This window comes from Trichomycterus rosablanca, chromosome 23, assembly GCF_030014385.1.
Source record: "Trichomycterus rosablanca isolate fTriRos1 chromosome 23, fTriRos1.hap1, whole genome shotgun sequence".
Taxonomy (NCBI): domain Eukaryota; kingdom Metazoa; phylum Chordata; class Actinopteri; order Siluriformes; family Trichomycteridae; genus Trichomycterus; species Trichomycterus rosablanca.
This window is the reverse complement of record NC_086010.1, coordinates 10,635,934-10,658,317: the sequence shown is the minus strand read 5'-3', so window position 1 is coordinate 10,658,317 and position 22,384 is coordinate 10,635,934. Positions and strand designations below refer to the sequence as shown.

The 22,384-nt window shown below is 39.3% G+C and overlaps 1 protein-coding gene across 1 annotated transcript in view; it reads left to right on the top strand.

Moving 5' to 3' along the window:
• ofcc1 (orofacial cleft 1 candidate 1) overlaps positions 1-925 on the top strand; it is an 84,757-nt gene extending 83,832 nt beyond the window's left edge. The window contains exon 11 of the mRNA XM_062985204.1: positions 1-925. This exon is cut by the window's left edge and continues 138 nt beyond it. The gene's annotated coding sequence lies outside the window, so the exon portion shown is untranslated.
• Positions 926-22,384: the final 21,459 nt, after the last annotated feature.

The following is a 22,384-nucleotide window of genomic DNA, read 5'->3' as shown; positions in this document are numbered from 1 at the left end:
GGACACAGGTGTTGTCATGCCTACAAGAGAATGACATTGTAATGTGGCTGCTGTTTAAGTAGTTTAGCAGTGAGTGAGCCATGTTAAGAGTCGTGTCCTTCTGTGTTGCAATATTGGGCAGCAAAGGGGGCACGGAGGCACAGATAAATAATGTGTCTGTTGATTCATTCTAAAGAAGGATAAACATAAACTTTCCTGGGCTCCCTTAATAATAATAATAATAATAATAATACAACCACTGCTCCTGCTAATACTACTACTAATACTGCTCCTGCTAATACTACTACTCCTACTAAAACTAATATTTCCACTGCTTATACTTCTAATACAACTACTACCTTTACATCTACTACTACTACTGTTACATCTACAACTAATAATAATACTGCTACTACTACTACTTATACTGTTACATCTACTACTACTGTAATATCTACTACTACTACTACTACTGTTACATCTACAACTAATAATAATAATACTGCTACTACTACTACCACTGTTACATCTACTACTACTGTAACATCTACTACTACTACTACTGTTACATCTACTACTACTTGTACTACTACTACTACTACCACTGCTACATCTAGTACTAATAATACTATTACTACTACTACTAATGTAACATCTACTTCTACTACCACTACTATTGCTACTACTACTGTTACATCTGCTACTGCTACTACTAATACTACTATTGCTACTGTTACATCTACTACTACTGTTACATCTACTACTACTACTACTGTTACATCTACAACTACTGCTACTACTGTTACATCTACTACTACTACTACTACTACTACTGTTACATCTACTACTACTGCTACTACTGTTACATCTACTACTACTACTACTACTACTGTTACATCTACTACTACTACTACTACTGTTACATCTACTACTACTACTACTACTACTGTTACACCTACTACTACTACTACTACTGTTACATCTACTACTACTACTACTACTACTACTACTGTTACATCTACTACTACTACTACTGTTACATCTACTACTACTACTACTACTGTTACATCTACTACTACTACTACTACTACTGTTATATCTACTACTACTACTACTACTGTTACATCTACTACTACTACTACTACTGTTACATCTACAACTACTGCTACTACTGTTACATCTACTACTACTACTACTACTGTTACATCTACTACTACTACTACTGTTACATCTACAACTACTGCTACTACTGTTACATCTACTACTACTACTGTTACATCTACTACTACTACTACTGTTACATCTACTACTGCTACTACTGTTACATCTACTGCTACTACTGTTACATCTACTACTACTACTACTGTTACATCTACTACTGCTACTACTGTTACATCTACTGCTACTACTGTTACATCTACTACTACTACTACTGTTACATCTACTACTGCTACTACTGTTACATCTACTACTACTACTGTTACATCTACTACTACTGTTACATCTACAACTACTGCTACTACTGTTACATCTACAACTACTGCTACTACTGTTACATCTACTACTACTACTACTGTTACATCTACAACTACTGCTACTACTACTACTGTTACATCTACAACTACTGCTACTACTACTACTACTGTTACATCTACAACTACTGCTACTACTGTTACATCTACAACTACTGCTACTACTGTTACATCTACTACTACTGTTACATCTACAACTACTGCTACTACTACTACTGTTACATCTACAACTACTGCTACTACTACTACTGTTGCATCTACTACTACTAATAATAATAATAACAATAATAATACTACTGTTATATCTACTACTACTACTGTTACATCTACAACTACTGCTACTACTACTACTTCTACTACTACTACTGCTACTACTACTACTTCTACTACTACTACTGTTACATCTACAACTACTACTTCTACTACCACTACTATTGCTACTACTACTGTTACATCTACCACTACTACTTCTACTACCACTACTACTATTGCTACTACTATTGTTACATCTACTACTACTAATTCTACTACCACTACTATTATTACATCTACTTCTACTAATTCTACTACCACTACTATTGCTACTACTATTGTTACATCTACTACTACTATTACTACTACTATTGCTACTACTACTGTTACATCTACTACTACTATTGCTACTACTACTGTTACATCTACTACTACTATTACTATTGCTACTACTACTGTTACATCTGCAACTACTATTGCTACTACTACTGTTACATCTACTACTACTACTACTATTGCTACTACTACTGTTACATCTACTACTACTATTGCTACTACTACTGTTACATCTACTACTACTATTACTATTGCTACTACTACTGTTACATCTACTACACTACTTCTACTACCACTACTATTGCTACTACTATTGTTACATCTACTACTACTAATTCTACTACCACTACTATTGCTACTACTATTGTTACATCTACTACTACTATTACTACTACTATTGCTACTACTACTGTTACATCTACTACTACTATTACTACTACTATTGCTACTACTACTGTTACATCTACTACTACTATTACTATTGCTACTACTACTGTTACATCTACAACTACTGCTACTACTACTACTACTACTGTTACATCTACTACTACTACTACTTCTACTACCACTACTATTGCTACTACTATTGTTACATCTACTACTACTAATTCTACTATCACTACTATTGCTACTACTATTGTTACATCTACTACTACTATTACTACTACTATTGCTACTACTACTGTTACATCTACTACTACTATTACTACTACTATTGCTACTACTACTGTTACATCTACTACTACTATTACTACTACTATTGCTACTACTACTGTTACATCTACTATTATTGCTACTGCTACTACAAATAATAATAATATCCAAACAATGATACATCATGCTGGTCTCTGGCCTGTTTTTGTGTTTTCCACCTGTTTAGGTATGTACACCCATTTTCAGTTCTTCCCATTAATGTGTTTCACCTGTGTCTTGTTACTCTTCCTGTGTCTAAGCCTGTTTCCACAAGAGATCACAACCTCTGTTTTGTATTTTTGACTCTTTATATTGTGTCAGCCTACCATAGTCTGTTTGTAGATTGACTGGTGCTTGTTTGTGATTTGAACTTTTGGATTGTTGGCCTGACTTCTCTAATAAATTTGCATTCAACCCAGTTGTGAGTCCTGGTTACAAACAACAATACTACTACTACTACTAATAATAATAATAGTAATAATAATAATAATAATAATGTGTCGAGTGGCCGGCTTTCATCAAAGGAAGGCAAGGGATGTTACTTCTGCTTACGTCATTAGATGTGGGATCGCGGTATCTCACGATGCAGTGCGCCCACAACTGAAACATTAATAAGGGTTAAAGGAGGTTAAACGGTTACAATTGTGTTAGAAGCATTCATGTTTATAGCTGTGTTCAAAATGATGTAGCGCATTTTGTGTTGTGATTCCTAAATAAAAGAGCTTCCTCCTACAGTAAAATGCGTAATGTTTCCTTACATCCCGCCAACACCACAATAATAATAACAGTACACGGCTGCCATAAACTAAAGCAGAATTCTTATTAAGCAGTCTCATATAGACTCTAGTATGTGTCATACTTCAGCTAATAAACATTGTAAAGTAAATGTCTCAATCAAGAAATAAATGCTGGTGGTTATGTCCCCCGTGCTGCCTTCACACTGTGAAAAATGGGAATCCTAAAAGTCACTCATCAGTGGTTAGTGATAAAATATCAATATTGGGAAGCCATTAGGCCGGATAATATTCCAGCAGCCTTGATTTGTATCGAGTATGTGTCTGCTGGCCGGCGCTTTGATGAAATGAACTGGCCCACAAATCAGGCCTTAATGGGAACCTACTTATACATACAGCTTAATTAAAGGTTGTGGGCTTATTAACATGTGTCTGAGAGATGGCGAGCAGCTCGCGTGCTGAGCCAGGTTGTAAAGATTTTATAGATAACCTATCATTATTAAAGCCCATCGCTTAATATCGGATCTTAATAACCTGTCATTTTAATGATCATTCTGATGATGATCCCCTTTATGGGTGGCTATTATGACTTGAAGTTGCTTCTGCATTTGTGTGTGTGTGTGTGTGTGTGTGTTGGGGTCAAGGGGAAGCCAGAGATGAGGTCTTGAGACTGACGTCCTTCTGCAGTTATCACTGTGTTCCTGTACAGGAGTTAAAGTTAGGGTCCTTGATGTGATGTGACACTTGGTGCTGGGTAAAACACAGGGCACTAAATAAATTGACATGTTTTACTGTAACGTGTTGGTGGCTAACTGTTCTTTTTTTTTTTTTTTTATTAGCATTAGCTTGTTAAAATGCTGCAGCTAGCATTGTACCCCATCTGTATCACTTCATATTTATATGTTTGTGATGTTGAGCCTAAAACTGTAAGCCACACCAAGACTTTAGTAATGTAATAATACATAGTATAGATGGTTTAGTAAAACAATACACCATAAATAAACATTGTTAACATGTTTAGCTTTTACATGCAAAGCACATCCAGATCTTAGACTGTGGCTATAATACAATAAAATATTATTTTAAAAATTATCATTAATAACAACAATAACAACTACTACTACTGTTATACCTGCTGTTGGTATACATTCTACTATTACTACTATCTACACTACTACTACTTTCACTATTACTACTAATACTACCACTACTACTACTTTACCACTACTACAACTATTAATACTACTACTACTATTATACCTGATATTGGTATAAATTCTACTACTACTTTCACTATTACTACTGATACTACCCCTGCTACTACTTTACCACTACTACTATCATACCTGATATTGGTATAAATTCTACTACTACTACTACTTTCACTATTACTACTAATACTACCACTACTACTTCATCACTACTACTGCTGCTGCTACTAATACTACAGTACTTCTATTTCTACTACTACTGCTACTACTACTACTACTAATACGACTTCCCTACTACCACTACTACTACTAATTTTATTGCTACTACTACTATTCATACTATTTCCACCACTACTAGTTCTACTACTACTACTACTTCCACTACTACTACTATTACTACTTCCACTACTACTACTATTCATACTATTTTAACCACTATTAGTTCTACTACTACTACTACTACTACTCCACTACTACTACTATTCATACTACTTCCACTACTGCTAGTTCTACTACTACTATGTCTACTACTACTTCCACTACTACTTCCACCACTACTAGTTCTACTACTACTACTTCCACTACTACTACTACTTCCATTACTACTGCTACTACTACTATTCATACTACTTCCACTACTACTACTACTGCTACTACTACAATACTACCACTACTACTACTACTTCCATTACTACTGCTACTACTACTATTCATACTACTTCCACTACTACTGCTACTACTACAATACTACCACTACTACTACTACTACTACTAATACTACTACTACTACTAGTTCTACCACCAATACTACTACTACTACTACTACTACCAATAATAATACTACTACTAGTTCTACCACCAATACTACTACTACTTCCACTACTACTACTTCCATTACTACTTCCATTACTACTGCTTTTACCACTATTTAAAATACTTCCACTACTACTACTACTTCCATTACTACTGCTACTACTACTATTCATACTAATTCCACTGCTACTACTACTACTACTACCAATACTACTACTACTACTACTAGTTCTACCACCAATACTATTACTACTACCAATACTACTACTGCTAGTTCTACCACCAATACTACTACTACTTCCATTACTACTGCTTTTACTACTATTTATACTACTTCCACTACTACTAGTTCTACTACTACTTCTACTACTACTACTACTACCTTTACCACCAATACTACTACTATTTCCACTACTACCACTTTTATTTCTTCCAATACTACTAACAATACTACTACTGCTACTACTACCAATACAACTAGTAATACTACTACTTCCACTGCTACTACAAATACTATTACTATTACTACAAATACTATTACTACTACTACCAATAATACTACTACTTCTAACAATACTACTACTTCTAACAATACTACTACTACTTCTAACAATACCACTACTTCTAACAATACTACTACTACTTCTAACAATACCACTACTTCTAACAATACTACTACTACTTCTAACAATACCACTGCTTCTAACAATACTACTACTACTTCTAACAATACTACTACTTCTAACAATACTACTACTACTTCTAACAATACTTCTACTACTACTATTACTAACAACTACTACCAATACTACTGATACTCCTAATACTACTACTTTCACTACTACTGGGATGGACTGGTTTCTTGTCTGCTGTGTGCATTCTGCCCAGTGATTACAGGAAAACCAGACCCACTGCAACCCTGACCAGAATAGAATAGTGGTAAAGCATGTTCCTCATACACTCTTACTTGAATATGATTTCTTATACTGGGTGGTACAGCAACTCTGAAATATGGACTCATATTTCACCTGTGTCTCTAATTTCTGTTTTATCTGTAGAAACAAAAATATCACTCCTGTATGATTGATTTCCTGTCTTTCAAAATTGATTTTCATACACAATATTATAGAAAACAAGTTACTTTTCTTAGTCTTCTATTTTCTCTTTTTTCCTTCTCATCTTCTGTCTATATTTCTGATTCCTGTAGGCGAAAAAGCTTTACTTTTTTGTTTTTTCTCTCGCGCTTGTGCAAGCATTTTCTTTGAGAGCGATTGCCCTCAGTACCACAGTACGGAGGTGTTCCATTGGTTCAAATATTTGATTGTTAATGACAAACACCATTTCACAGTGATTTAAATTTCAAATTGGTCCCTGTGAGCAGCTATTTTTGCCCCACGGCTGCCAGTGTTCCTCAACTGCTGATTTCAGTTAAAAGGAAAGACTTTCTGCAGAACCATCGAGTTGCAGACTGGAACTTTTTGAAGTATTTTAATGTATCTGCATAACCCAAACTACAACATGCTGCTAGTTGGAGGGTAAGGATGAAAAGAAAGTAACATTAATTCTATATTTACATAAATCTGGTGGCTTCTCAATAAAGCAGTTTGTGCAGGGACGTTTGTGTATACGTCTGTATACACTTTGTAGGAGTGTCTGTGTGTGTGTCAATGGTAGACTTAAAAAATACAGTTTTATTTAATATTCATATATACTCTGACAAGGCATAACATTATGACCACTGAGAGGTGAAGTGAATAACACTGATTATCTCTTCATCACGGCACCTGTTAGTGGGTGGGATATGTTAGCCAGCAACTGAACATTTTATCCTCAAAGTTAATGTGTTAGAAGCAGCGTAAGGATTTGAGCGAGTTTGACGAGGGCCAAATTGTGATGGCTAGACGACTGGGTCAGAGCATCTCCAAACCTGCAGTTCTTGTGGGGTGTTCCTATGAAAAGTGGTCCAAGGAAGGAACAGTGGTAAACCAGCGACAGGGTCATGGCTCATTGATGCACGTGGGGAGCGAAGGCTGGCCCGTGTGGTCCGATCCAACAGACCAGCTACTGTAGCTCAAACTGCTGAAGAAGTTAATGCTGGTTCTGACAGAAAGGTCTCAGAATACACAGTGCATCACAGTTTGTTGCGTATGGGGCTGACCAGTCAGGGTGCCCATGCCAAATTTCCCAGATCTCAATCCAATAGAGCATCTGTGGGATGTGCTGGACAAACAAGTCCGATCCATGGAGGCCCCACCTCACCTTGCCTTGACTGGTCAGGACTGTTTTGACAGCAAAATGGGACCAACACAATATTAGGAAGGTGGTCATAATGTTATGCCTTGGATCCTAGTTGTAAAAGGCTACCATAATTTACCACTGGGAGTGTTGATATAACCTTTAACATTGTACTTTTGTAAACTGCAACCTTTATGAGAGGTTATGAGAGAAAATTTAGGGTCAAACAAGGTTTTCCCATCCATTTTCAGCCGTGTGTTCTTTCCCCACCCGTTTTCTGTTCAAGTTGATTACATTCATTTGTTGCACCTGTGCCTTGTTTCACCTGCTCGCATTCGTCGTGTATTTAAACCCCTTTCTTCCGGCAGTCCGGTTTGAGGTATCAGCGTCTGTGAGAGTCAGGCCGAGCCCTGAGAACTTTGATTTCTTAAGAGTTATCTAGTTTTTATACTTTTATACAGTTTTTATTTTTATTTTATACAGAACTCATTGCAAACAGGTGCAAAAAATCAAGCAATGAAATCTCCATAGTCAAACATGAGCAGTAAAATGCATTGTACTAAACTCCTCCATGTCTTTTAGCATAGAGTTCTCATAGGAGGCTACTATTTTAGCCATTTAACAGCTGGAAAGTATTAGGCCACACAAGCACAAAACATGTATCAATAGTTTCTAAGAAACTAACACAAGCCTTATATCACCATAGCTAATGTCAGCATCAACTATTGAGAGGTAGAAATGCTTTATCAATACATTTCTTGTGTTAGTTTGACAAAGCCACTGTGCCCAAAGTGAAAATGAAGAAGGGTTTGCAGAGTTTGGTCTAAAACTTTGATCATCCTGCTTAGATCACTGACCCCATTCAAGATCTTTGGAATGAATTTCAATACAGCAATTAAACAAAAATTAGCAACATTTTAAATTTAATGCTCAGGTGCAAAATGTCCACAGATTAATGGCCATCCAAAGGTACAAATGGCAAACGTTGGTCATGTGATGCCCAATCGGCATCGTGTTGATGCAATCCACCTTGCATGTACTAAACAGTGTCTTTATTCCTAATTTATCAAATAATATAATAACAATTTTATTTTATTATTTTTAAAAATATATATAAAATAAATATTAAATAATAAATATAATATAAATAAATTTAATATAGATTTTTTAATTTATTATTTATTTATTTATTTATTTTTTGTCTGCGGTCCAGTTTAAAAAATATTGTAACAGTTATTTTATTATTTTATATATATAATATAAATGTAAATAATATAAAATTATATATATATAATTGTATTTTAATTATTTTTTTATGTTTTATGACTGCTTTATCCTGGTTAGGTCCAGTTCAGTCCAGTTTCTGGTCCAGTTTCCAATCATCACTTGGCCACTTGCCACAACAAATGGCAAACATTGGTCATGTGATGCCAAATCATTCATAGTATTACGATATACATTGTGTTGGCGCATTCCTGATTCTTGCACATGCTAAACGAGGTCTTTATTCTTAATTTATTAATAATATTATAACAATTTTATTTTATTATTTTTTACAATTATTTTTATGGTTTACGACTGGTTTAGATCCAGTTAAGTCCAGTTTCCAATCTTCACTTGGCACATTAAATGGCAGACGTTGGTCATGTGATGCCAGATCTTTTGCAGTATTAGGATAAACATTGCATCGCATTCCTAGACAAGTTCTTTATTCTCCTTGTCTTCCATCTTTATACCCTGGCAGGCGTTCAGCTAATTCTGATCATTAGGTAAAGCCATCTTCTCTTCAAATAATCCTGCGTTTGAATGCTAAAAATGTAATGAACTTCATGCTTCATTGCTTCTGACATTGCTTAATTAATGGGTGCATTTGAAGTACATAGTGCCTGGTAATTGATTTATATGCAGGATTTGCACATACAGCTGTTGGTTCCTGTAGGAAAGTCATCACTCAAAGTGGGCTCTTTTTTTAATGATGGGTTAGATTGCTGCTAGCTGAACATTGTCACCTGTCTGGGTTTTTTTTTCTTAATAATTACAAGAAATGTTTTTACAACAGCAATAATGATAATAATAATAATAAATAATATAATTTATTAATAAATCTAACTTTTCTTTTTTCTTTATTATTATTATTATTAATATTATTATTATTTATTTTATATTTATTATTAAATTTAAAATTATATTATTTTAAGTTTTATCACAGCTTTATCCTGGTTTGGTCCAGTCCGGGCTGTTTACAAGTAATGCGTTTACAACAACAACAACAACAACAACAACAACAACAACAACAACAATAATAATAATAATAATACATTATTAATAGACTAAAAAGCATAAGTAAAAGAAGTAAAAGTAAAATTTATTTTTGATTGTATTTTTTTATATTATATTTGTGTTATTTTTAGTGTATGTGTCAAAAACAACCTCATTATTGTACAAAGGCCTAAAATATCTGCAGTTCCATAGAACCATAGAACGCATTAACAGGTTTCCCATACATCTTAATGGACCCAATAAGAACAACAAGAAGAAGAAGGCAAGAACCTCCAAAGGGAAAAAAGAAATAAAAACCTCTTGCACACACCAAAGGATATGGGTGATAACAGAACTTTTAGAAGCTGTTAACTGGGCTATTAAACTAACTGTTCGCGTTACAAACACATTAATGTTCCCTACATAGTGCACTAGATTGTGTATCAGATCACGGATTTATGTTCCCTACATAGTGCACTAGATAGTGAATTAGACAATTGATTTATGTACAGTTGTGGTGTGAAAAGGCTGTGCTGTTATCACGAATATCAGCACAGTTAGAACGCTTCTCAACCAATCAGATTGTAAGGTCGGAACTAACTGTTGTATAACACTGATTATCTCTTCATCATGGCACCTGTTAGTGGGTGGGATATATTAGGTAGCAAGTGAACATTTTGTCCTCAAAGTTAATGTGTTAGAAGCAATAATTTGACATGGGCCAATGATGGCTAGACGACTGGGTCAGAGCATCTCCAAAACTGCAGCTCTTGTGGGGTGTTCCCGGTAGATAGTGCAGTGGTCACTATCTATCAAAAGTGGTCCAGAGAGGGAAAAGTGGTAAACCGGCGAAAGGGTCATGGGCGGCCAAGGCTCAGTGATGCACGTGGGGAGCGAAGGCTGGCGCGTATGGTCCTGAAATTGCCGAAGATGTTAATGCTGGTTCTGATAGAAAGGTGTCAGAGTACACAGTGCATTACAGTTGCAGGGCTGTTTTGGCAGCAAAAGGGGGACCAACACAATATTAGGAAGGTGGTCATAATGTTATGGCCGATCAGTGTATATGTTATGAATTTAGCAGACATGATATAAAAAATACCCGTTCAAGCTGTGTTACTATTTTAATAATATATATTATATTCAGTACGGTCCAGAGCCCGGGCTGGTTTAATCCTGTCATGTCTAAATACGCTTGAGTGTGTTTGCTACACAGCCTATTTAAAGCATTGTTCACTCATGTAGTTCTATAATTATTGGAGGAATGGTGTGTGTGTTTTCTGCTGAGACTTGGAGGTCGCTGGCCTCTAACCATTATTTGGGGTTTGGAGGTAGCCTCTGTGGAGCGCAGATCAATCTTTCACCTGGGGAACCACTGCAGCATAGTTCTATCACTGGCCTATTGATTTTTCCATGTGTAAAGCCCTTATGTGCGAGAGGTGTTTTCATGTGGACACCACAGAGGGAAAGCAGCCTGCAGCACACACAAACACACGCACACTCATTTATTTATGCCTGCAGACACCCGGTGGTGCAGACTCCCAGAAAATGCACACACAGGCAGATTTAGTTCTTTTAGATCGCACATATAAACATGCACAAACCCGTATGTGTATTTTTAGGTGACACCAGATGCCTTATGTCCCTTATTTCTTAACCATTTTTTTTATTCTGGCTTTTGGACATGTTGCTGGTCCATCCCAGGTGCCTCCGAGCCCAGAGAAGTCGATGCCGCTTCAGGACATGGTTAACTTAAGGCTCCTTTTTTGCACAGTAAAGTTTTAAGTGTTTAATTTGTGAATGTAACTTCGTATGGACTCACAGAAAATGCTCACACAGGCAAATTTAGTCCTTTTAGGTCATACATACAAACATGCACAAACCTGTATACATTATTTTAGGTGACACCAGACACCTAAAAATAACAGTCTCAATGGTACTTTCCATCTTTGGTTCAAAAACGCTCTGAAATACTAATTTATCTGACCACAATACACGTTTCCACTGTGTGATGGTCCATCCTAGATGCCTCAGAGCCCAGAGATCTTGACACCACTTCAGGACATGGTTAACATAAGGCTCCTTTTTTGCACAGTAAAGTTTTAAGTGGCATTTGTGAATGTAAATCCATATTGACTCCCAGAAAATGCACACAGGCATATTTAGTCCTTTCAGATCATACCAGAAGGTACCACCAGAAGGTACCACAAGATGCCCTATGACCCTTATTTCTTGGTCATTTTTTAAATCTGGCTTTTAAACATGTTGCTAATAACAGTCTGGATGGTCCTTCCCATCTTTAGTCCACAAAAGTTCTGGAATACTGATTTATCTGACCTCAATGTGTGATGGTCCATCCCAGATGCCTCAGAGCCCAGAGAAGTCGACGCCGCTTCTGAACATGGTTAACATAAGGCTTCTTTTTTTGCACAGTGAAGTTTTAAGTGGCATTTGTGCATGTAACTCTGTATTGTAGTGCTTGACAAAGGTTTGCCAAAGTAATCCCTCACCCATGTGGTTATATCAGCTATTGTTGAGTGGTGGTTCTTGATGCAGTGCCGTCTGAGGGATCGAAGATCACGGGCGTTCAGCTTAAGCTCTTGTGCCCTTGCCCTTTATGCACTGAAATTCCTCCTGATTCCTTGAATTGTTTAATGATATTATGCACTGTAGAGGGAGAAATATGCAAATCCCTTCTAATCTTTCTTTGAGGTTCATTGTTTTTAAACATTCAGCCTTTCATGGATGCTGCTTTTGTACCAAACCATGAATACAATCATCTGTTGACATCACCTGTTTGGAATCACAACATTATTTAGTTTGTACACCTCATTAGTAGCCCTAAATTGCCCCCAGGGCTCTCCCAGGACCACCACAGAGCAGGTATTATTTAGGTGGTGGATCATTCTCAGCACTGCAGTGACACTGACATGGTGGTGGTGTGTTAGTGTGTGTTGTGCTGGTATGAGTGGTTCAGACACAGCGATGCTGATGGAGTTTTTAAACACCTCACTGTCACTGCTGGACTGAGAATAGTCCACCAACCAAAAATATATCCAGCCAACAGCACCCCGTGGGCAGCATCCTGTGACCACTGATGAAGGTCTAGAAGATGACCAACTCAAACAGCAGCAATAGATGAGCGATCGTCTCTGACCTTACATCTACAAGGTGGACCAACTAGGAAGGAGTGTCTGATAGAGTGGACAGTGAGTGGACACGGTATTTAAAAACTCCACTCATACCAGTACAACAGACACTACCACCACCATGTCCGTGTCACTGCAGTGCTGAGAATTATCCACCACCTAAATAATACCTGCTCTGTGGTGGTCCTGTGGGGGTCTTGAGCATTGAAGAAAAAAAAGTATGTAGAATGTATGCAGTGAGTGTAGAAACAAGGAGGTGGTTTTAATGTTATGGCTAATCAGTGTATATATTGATGCAAAATGATATAAAAGATAAAGAAGCAGGGAAATAATAAGGTGTACAGTAACACTGCACAAACTACAACAGTGAAACCAAGCGTGGAAAAAAAAACACACACACAAAGGAATCCATCAAAAGCCAATAATCACTCTCGTTCTGGCTCGCTCAGTGAGTAGTAGTACATCAGGAGCGCGATCAATACTGCATTACTTTGAGTAGCCGGTGTACACAATACTGCTCAAATTGATTATTTTCATGCTAAAATGGCAGTTTTTTTTTCGCCGGGTAACAAAAAAGTGGTGCGATAACTGCTGTTCAATTAGCCGACCCAGACAACGGGGCTCCGAATAAGACTAATGGGTATTTATTGCAAAAAAAAAAATAATAATAATAACACATTGCTTTAACCAGACGTGAGGAATGAAATGTCACGGTCGGACCCTGCTTAAAAGATGACTTGTTTCATTTGGACATTGAAATTTCATGAATATATTTCCAAAGGCTGGAGGAAAAACCGAATCTATCATCAACTCGCACGGCCCGGTAATGTCACATTAGGGATTACTCACTTTTCTAATGTATCGTGGGGTGTCAAGGTTGTCTGTGACGTATACTATTCACGGTGGAGTGGGTGCTGTGCAGTGGCGTAACTAGGAGCCCCAGTGCAAAAGAAAATTTCATATATATATGCTCCACTTACCATATAGAAGCACTTTGTAGTTCTACAATTACTGACTGTAGTCCATCTGATTCTCTGCATGCTTTGTTAGCCCCCTTTCATGCTGTTCTTTGATGATCAGGACCCCCACAGGACCACCACAGGGCAGGTATTATTTGGGTGGGGGATGATTCTCAGCATTGTCACTGCAGTGACACTGACATGGTGGTGGTGTGTTAGTGTGTGTTGCGCTGGTATGAGTGGATCAGACAAAGCAGCGCTGATGGAGTTTTTAAATACCTTGTCCACTCACTGTCCACTCCTACCTAGTTGGTCCACCTTGTAGATGTAAGGTCAGAGACGATCGCTCATCTATTGCTGCTGTTTGAGTTGGTCATCTTGTATACCTTCATCAGTGGTCACAGGACGCTGCCCACGGGGCGCTGTTGGCTGGATATTTTTTGTTGGTGGACTATTCTCAGTCCAGCAGTGACAGTGAGGTGGTTTTTCCCCCTTTAGCGCGTCCAATTGCCCAATTGCATCGTGCTTCCTCTCCGCCTATGCCGATCCCTGCTCTGACCGAGGAGATCGAAGCTAACCCACGCCCCCTCCGGCACGTGGGCAGCAAGCCGTACGCATCTCATCACCCACACATTGCCGAGTGTTGTGCCACCTAGCGTTGTGTACGGAGAGACGCACCCTAAGAGCACTCTTTCCTCATCTCTGTGTAGGCACCTCTGATCAGCCAGCAGAGGTCGTAATCGCACCAGTCCGACAGAGAGAGACCCATATCCGGCTTAGTCCCGCCCATCTGAACAACCGGCCAATCGTTGTTCATGTAGCCGCTCAGCCTCAGCCGGCAAGGCAGAGCTGAGATTCGATACGATGTATTCGAGAACCCAGCGGAAACAGTGAGGTGTTTAAAAACTCCAGCAGCGCTGCTGTGTCTGATCCACTCATACCAGCACAACACACACTAACACACCACCACCATGTCAGTGTCACTGCAGTGCTGAGAATGATCCACCACCTAAATAATACCTGCTCTGTAGTGGTCCTGTGGGGGTCCTGACCATTGAAGAACAGCATGAAAGGGGGTAACAAACCATGCAGAGAAACAGATGGAGTACAGTCAGTAATTGTAGAACTACAAAGTGCTTCTATGTGGTAAGTGGAGCTGATAAGATGGACAGTGAGTGTGGAGGGCCCTAGTGCAAATTTTTTTTAGTAGAGATGACGTCTCTACTTACCGGTCGCGAGTGTTTACGCCGTCGCCGAGAGAGTCGGACCATTAGAACAATTAAAAAGTCATTTTCTTAACAGTCCTCCCAGGACCTGGTTTTTTTTTCTGCTTCTTTTTGAAAGAAAACATTAAATCGCTTCAATCAAGCAGAACCGTCTCTGGCTCGTGGTGTAATTTGTAGCTCTGTATGCATGGTGCGTGGTTATTTGTCATTGTTTTTCTCCTGTAGCGCATTTCCCAAATGCTCAGATCAGCGCTTAATACTCTAAATTGCCCCTCTGTTTCTTATGCTATACCAGGCAGATGTGGATCGGCGCAAACCGCACCGTCGTGTGTTCGAAAAGCTGAATTAATTACTAAAAAACAGGGCAGAAGCAAACATATGCCATGGAGCACGTTGCAATGACAAAAATTAATTAGGTATATTCGGGCGCCGACACACCGACAAACAGCGTACCGGCGTTCTCCTGGCATTGCTTGTAAATCACCGGGGTGAAAATCCCTCATATTGGAACTCCAGCTGCAGCATTTTTTTTTCTCCCCCCCCTGCCCTTCACTTACCCCGTATTCCTTTCTCACACCGAATGACCTTTTATGCTCTGAAGTGCTTGGCAACAGGGTCAGAGCCACGATATGATCAATATTCTATTATGATAGTGCGTTAAGCGTGTGGAGGTTTACAACTTCACTATAATGGTGTTGCTATATCATCCGGTGGCAGTCTGGACCGAGCTGTTGTTATGGGACAAGCCAGATAGATCTAATTCTCGGCCATTAACCGAAGAAAACACCTCCACCGTCGGCTCGCGAGGCAAAGGGCGACGCGGAGAGTCAGCCTGGCTGCGAAGAGTGCTACGGTTTAAAGGTCTAAGATCATTTAAAGATTTCTGCTGGTGTAAAAAAATAAAATGGACAGTCCTGAGGATATGCAAGTACAGTAGTATCTGAAGTAACACCATCCTTACACTATCCGTAACTGTAAATAGAACTGCAGAACATTCAGCATGACCTCAAATCAAATCATGACTGGGTTTCAACCATAGTGCAAAGAATGGAAAAGTTTCAAAAGCTTTATTAGACTTAAAATAAGTTGGGAAAGTATGGAAAATGCAAATAATAAAAACACTTCCTTACACTTACTTTGACTTTTATTTCATTACAGACAGGATGAACCTGAGATATTTCAACTTATGTCATTTATTAATATCAACACATTCCAAAAAAAGGTTGGGACAGTAGAGCATTTACCACTTTGTAATGTTGCTATTCCTTTTCACCACACTTAAAAGACGTTTTGGCACCGAGGAGACCAAGTGATTTAGTGTTTCAGCGTTTATTTTGTCCCGTTCCTCCTGTGCAAGAGTACGGGCTCCACACATTCTCTATTGGGGACAGGTCAGTACTGCAGGCAGGCCAGTCCAGTACCCGTACCCTCTTCTTCCGCAGCCATGCCTTTGTAATGTGTGTGTCTTGTTGAAAAATGCATGGACGTCCCTGGAAATGACGACGTCTTGAAGGCAGCACATGTTGCTCAAGATCTCAATGTACTTTTCTGCATTAATGCTGCCATCACAGAAGTGTAAATGACCTTTGCCAAGGGCACTGACACACCCCCATACCATGACAGACCCTGGTTTTTGGACTTGTTCCTGATAACAGTCTGGATGGTCCTTTTCATTTTTGGTCCGGAGCACACGGTGTCCATTTTTTCCAAAAAAAACCTGGAATGCTGATTCATCTGACCACAATACACGTTTCCACTGTGTGATGGTCCATCCTAGATGCCTCCGAGCCCAGAGAAGTCGACGCCGCTTCTGGACATGGTTAACATAAGGCTTATTTTTTGCACAGTTAAGTTGTAAGTGGCATTTGTGCAGTAACTCTGTATTGTAGTGCTTGATAAAGGTTTGCCAAAGTAATCCCTCACCCAAGTGGTTATATCAGCTATTGTTGAGTGGAGGTTCTTGATGAGGGCCGTCTGAGTGATCGAAGATCACAGGCGTTCAGCTTATACTCGATTCCTTGCATCATTTAATGATATTATGCACTGTAGAGGGAGAAATATGCAAATCCCTTATAATCTTTCTTTGAGATTCATTGTTTTAACCATGAAAACAATCATTTTCTGACGCATTGCTATACAGTCTGTAACGTCCAGTATATGACACCCTACATGTTCGTATTGTTCAGTTCCTGCCGTTCTTAGCGTCTCTAGTTCACAGTCTGCGGCATCTGTAGTGTCTGCACGGCCTCACTGCGCGGCACATATTCGTCATCATGTAACCGTGAGCAACTGGCATCCTAATCCCCCTCCTCTGGCATTTCTCCAGCTCACCCTATAAATGAGGTAATTGTCCTTGACTATAAAATTTGCATTTTCAAGACTTAATTGCTATCATTACATTTTTTTTGTAATTCTATTAATTTAACAGAATGGGGTATTGGGTTTTATGGTTATCATTTGCATTAAAACAATGCACTGGGAAGTAGAGAAATCTCTTATAGAGATGAGAGGGAAAGGGAAGAAAGGGGAAAAAAACCCAGGAATGATTAAAACAATGCAGATGCAGGAACCAGACACAGAAACTAGTTTCCACAAACGTAAAAAAAAAAAAAAAAAAAAGACGTTCTTAAAGTACGTGCAGACGATCGGACCCGGCTTCATCACGATGTGTGAAATAACTAAAGCTTGGGTTTTAATAGAAGCTAGCAGGGCAGAGTAGGTCTGTCTGAGCCAGCCGCGTTTCTTTGTGCGTACGCGCTCAAAGTGTCGGCTTCGCTTTGCGTTCTCGGCTCCCGTAGAGGATCGGAGAGATTGTGCTGAACTGCTGAACGAGGAAGGTCATTTTGTCTCCGTAGCCTCAACACGACCTTTGCTTTTATATCAAAGCTTTTAAGAAATAGAGTGAGAGAGAAAAAATGGAGGGCATTTTTAATGTATTCGATGACCTCTTAAGAGCCTCGGTGCTCTTCTTGTAGCCAAAATATCTATTACAGCGCCATAGAGACCTTTACTTCCTTTGCTTCTTTGTTTTATTTCAGTGACTGGTTTTTAAAATTCATCTGTAATAACTGTTTCATTCTGGTCAGGGTCACTATCATAGAATAGGTGCCACTTCAATTTTGAACGCCACCGATACACTGCCACTCATTAAGGGTGATGTAGAGTTTGTAGCCAGTACGCCTTCACATGCATATGAACTTGAGTGACATCCTATTCTTAATCCATAGGGTTTAATATGATGTCGGCACACCCTTTGCAGCTATGACAGCTTCAACTCTTCTGGGAAGGCTTTCCACAAGGTTTAGGAGTGTGTTTATGGGAATTTTTGACCATTCTTCCAGAAGCGCATTTGTGAGATCAGACACTGATGTTGGACGAGAAGGCCTGGCTCGCAGTCTCCACTCTAATTCATCCCAAAGGTGTTCTATCAGGTTGAGGTCAGGACTCTGTGCAGGCCAGTCAAGTTCTTCCACATCAAACTCGCTCATCCATGTCTTTATGGACCTTGCTTTGTGCACTGGTGCGCAGTCATGTTAGAACAGGAAGGGGCCATCCCCAAACTGTTCCCACAAAGTTGGAAGCATGAATTTGTCCAAAATCTCTTGGTATGCTGAAGCAGTCCTGAAAAACAACCCAACACCATAATCCCCCCTTGCAGGCAGACAAGTACCGTTCTCCTGGCAACCGCCAAACCCAGACTCGTCCTTCGAATCGCCAGATGGAGAAGCGTGATTCGTCACTCCAGAGAACACGTCTCCACTGCTCTAGAATCCACTGGTGGCGTGCTTTACACCACTGCATCCCACGCTTTGCATTGCGCTTGGTGATGTAAAGCTTGGATGCAGCTGCTCGGCCATGGAAACCCATTCCATGAAGCTCTCACACACTGTTCTTGAGCTAATCTGAAGACCACATGGAAGTTGGTTTTGACTCTGCAGAAAGTTGGCGACCTCTGTGCACTATGTTCCTCAGCATCCGCTGACCCGCTCTGTCATTTTACGTGGCTACCACTTCGTGGCTGAGTTGCTGTCGTTCCCAATCGTTTCCACTTTGTTATACTAGCACTGACAGTTGACTGTGGAATATTTAGTAGCGAGGAAATTTCACGACTGGACTTGTTGCACAGGTGGCATCCTATCACGGTACACGCTGGAATTCACTGAGCTCCTGAGAGCGATCCATTCTTTCACTAATGTTTGTAGAAGCAGTCTGCATGTCTAGGTGCTTGGTTTTATACACCTGTGGCCATGGAAGTGATTGGAACACCTGAATTTAATGATTTGGATGAGTGAGTGAATACTATTGGCAATATAGTGTAACTTCACATAACATGGCCATATCCCACTCACTTTGGTCGATATAGCATCTGCACAAGTCATGAAAATATGTCTCTTTCAACTGTGCCGAAATCAACCGTGACCACAGCCACATTCAACCCAACCCAACCCATCCCAAACCGACACCAGAAATCTGCAACACACGCTAAACATCTCAAAGTAAACAAGCTAATTCTTCAAAGTGAACAATTCATCCATTTTATTTAGTTCTTGAAGTGTTTTGATACACTTTCTAATGAATAACAGCACACTTTAGCGTTATTGCATGATTAATTACTTTGCTGTGATGCTACAGTGCAGTCTGAATGTAATGTCTTACAAAAGTGTCTTATTAATATTTGGATTTCATTTAATGCATTTAATTTTATTACTATTGTTATGAAAAAAGAGCATTGAAATTAATTTTCTGGCTGTGTCCCCAAACTGCATCCCATAGTGTGTAATACATAGCATGTAACTAAACCATTTGAAGTGCATAGTAAAGTAGTGTAGGTCCTGGTTTCCAATTCCAATTCACCCCAAAAATGGTCAGTGGGTTTAAGGTTTAAGGTCAAAGCTCTGTGAAGGTCATAAGAGTCATTCATCCGCATCAAACTTGTCAAACTATGCCTTCATGGACTTCATGAATCAATCATGGTTGAGGTTGATCTCTGGATAAACCTAAACAACAAAACAAAAGCAAGTGCCAAAGATACCAATGGAAGATGTTGGTGATGGCAAAAAAAGTTGATCAAGACCAAGACTAAGAGTCAAAGATGTGTACGAGTTGGACGAAGCCCAAAAAGCAGCTGACTGGAATGACACCAAGACCCTTTACCTCATTGTAAATGAGCGGATGGATGGATGGATGAATGGATACATACTTAAATGGGTGAATGGATGGATGAATGGATACATACTTAGATAGGTGGATGGATGGATGGATGGATGGATACATACTTAGATAGGTGAATGGATGGATGGATGGATGGATGGATGGATGGATGGATGGATACATACTTAGATAGGTGAATGGATGGATGAATGGATGGATGGGTGGATACTTGGATGGATGGATGGATGGATGGATACATACTTAGAAAGGTGAATGGATGGATGGATGGATACATACTTAGAAAGGTGAATGGATGGATGGATGGATACATACTTAGATGGCTGGATGGATACACACTTGGATGGATGGATAGTTAAGTAGGTAGATTGATGGACTGATGGATGGATGGATGGATGGATGGATGGATAGTTAAGTAGGTAGATTGATGGATGGATGGATGGATGGATACACACTTGGATGGATGGATGGATGGATAGTTAAGTAGGTAGATTGATGGACTGATGGATGGATAGTTAAGTAGGTAGATGGCTGGATGGATGGATGGATGGATAGTTAAGTAGGTGGATGGATGAATACATACTTGGATGGATGGATGGATGGATGAATGAATACATACTTAGATGGATGGATGGATACATAGATGGATGGATGGATACATACTTAGATGGATGGATGGATGGATACATACTTGGATGGATGGATACATACTTAGATAGATGGATGGATGGATGGATGGATACATAGATGGATGGATACATACTTAGATAGGTGGATGGATGGATGGATACATACTTGGATGGATGGATACATACTTAGATAGATGGATGGATGGATGGATACATAGATAGATGGATGGATGGATGGATACATAGATAGATGGATGGATGGATGGATACATACTTAGATAGGTGGATGGATGGATGAATACATACTTAGGTGGATGGATACTTAGATAGGTAGATGGATGGATGGTTAAGTAGGAAGATGGATGGATGGATGGATGGACGGACGGATGGTTGACTAGATGGATGGTTAAGTAGGTAGATGGATGAATGGATGGTTAAGTAGGTAGATAGATGGATAGATGAATGGATGGATCTTTGCTCAGTACAGTTACATGGCAATTAAGTGCAGTTAGCATCTACCAGAAGTGCAAATAAACTTATAGATCTATGGTTGATATAATAATTAAAACTATTGCTATTTACATATATGGTATCAGGTCTATATACATAGTAATATATACATATTAATAATAATAAGCATACGAATGGGAATACTATCTACCTATTTGTATATATACACCTATTATAGAAGACAGCATGCCACCACCACGGCCTATTCACTACCCACCCCCTTGTTTAATTGAAAGCTGAAAACCTCCTACTGTCCTGAAAAACCTCCATGTCTCAGGAGCCTGTTTTACGTGGCTAATGACGATCCCTAAACCCAGCTTTACTGTCTAGTCGGTAGTGAGCCAACCTCTCCACTGCTCTTCCAGACACTTATTTCAACACGACAGCCTCTGACACACACCAGGTTGCTTAGTCATAAAGTGTGCATGCAGGTAGGTCTGATGCGTCCCGGTGTTCTGTGTTCAGACGTGCGGACGCGTATACGTGGAGACAGTATAATAGGTCGTGTCGTGACTGTGAAGATCAGCTCGGCTTTGTTGTGTACGTGCATGAATGTGTTTGCACGCTTGGCAGAATCGTCTCCCTGTGACCGCCGCCTTTAAGACGGGGCCAAGATGCAAAGTGACTTGTCATCCTGCGGTTACAGAGGCTTCCTAGTGAGCACTTATAAAGCCAGGATATGACTTAGGTAAAATGTTAGC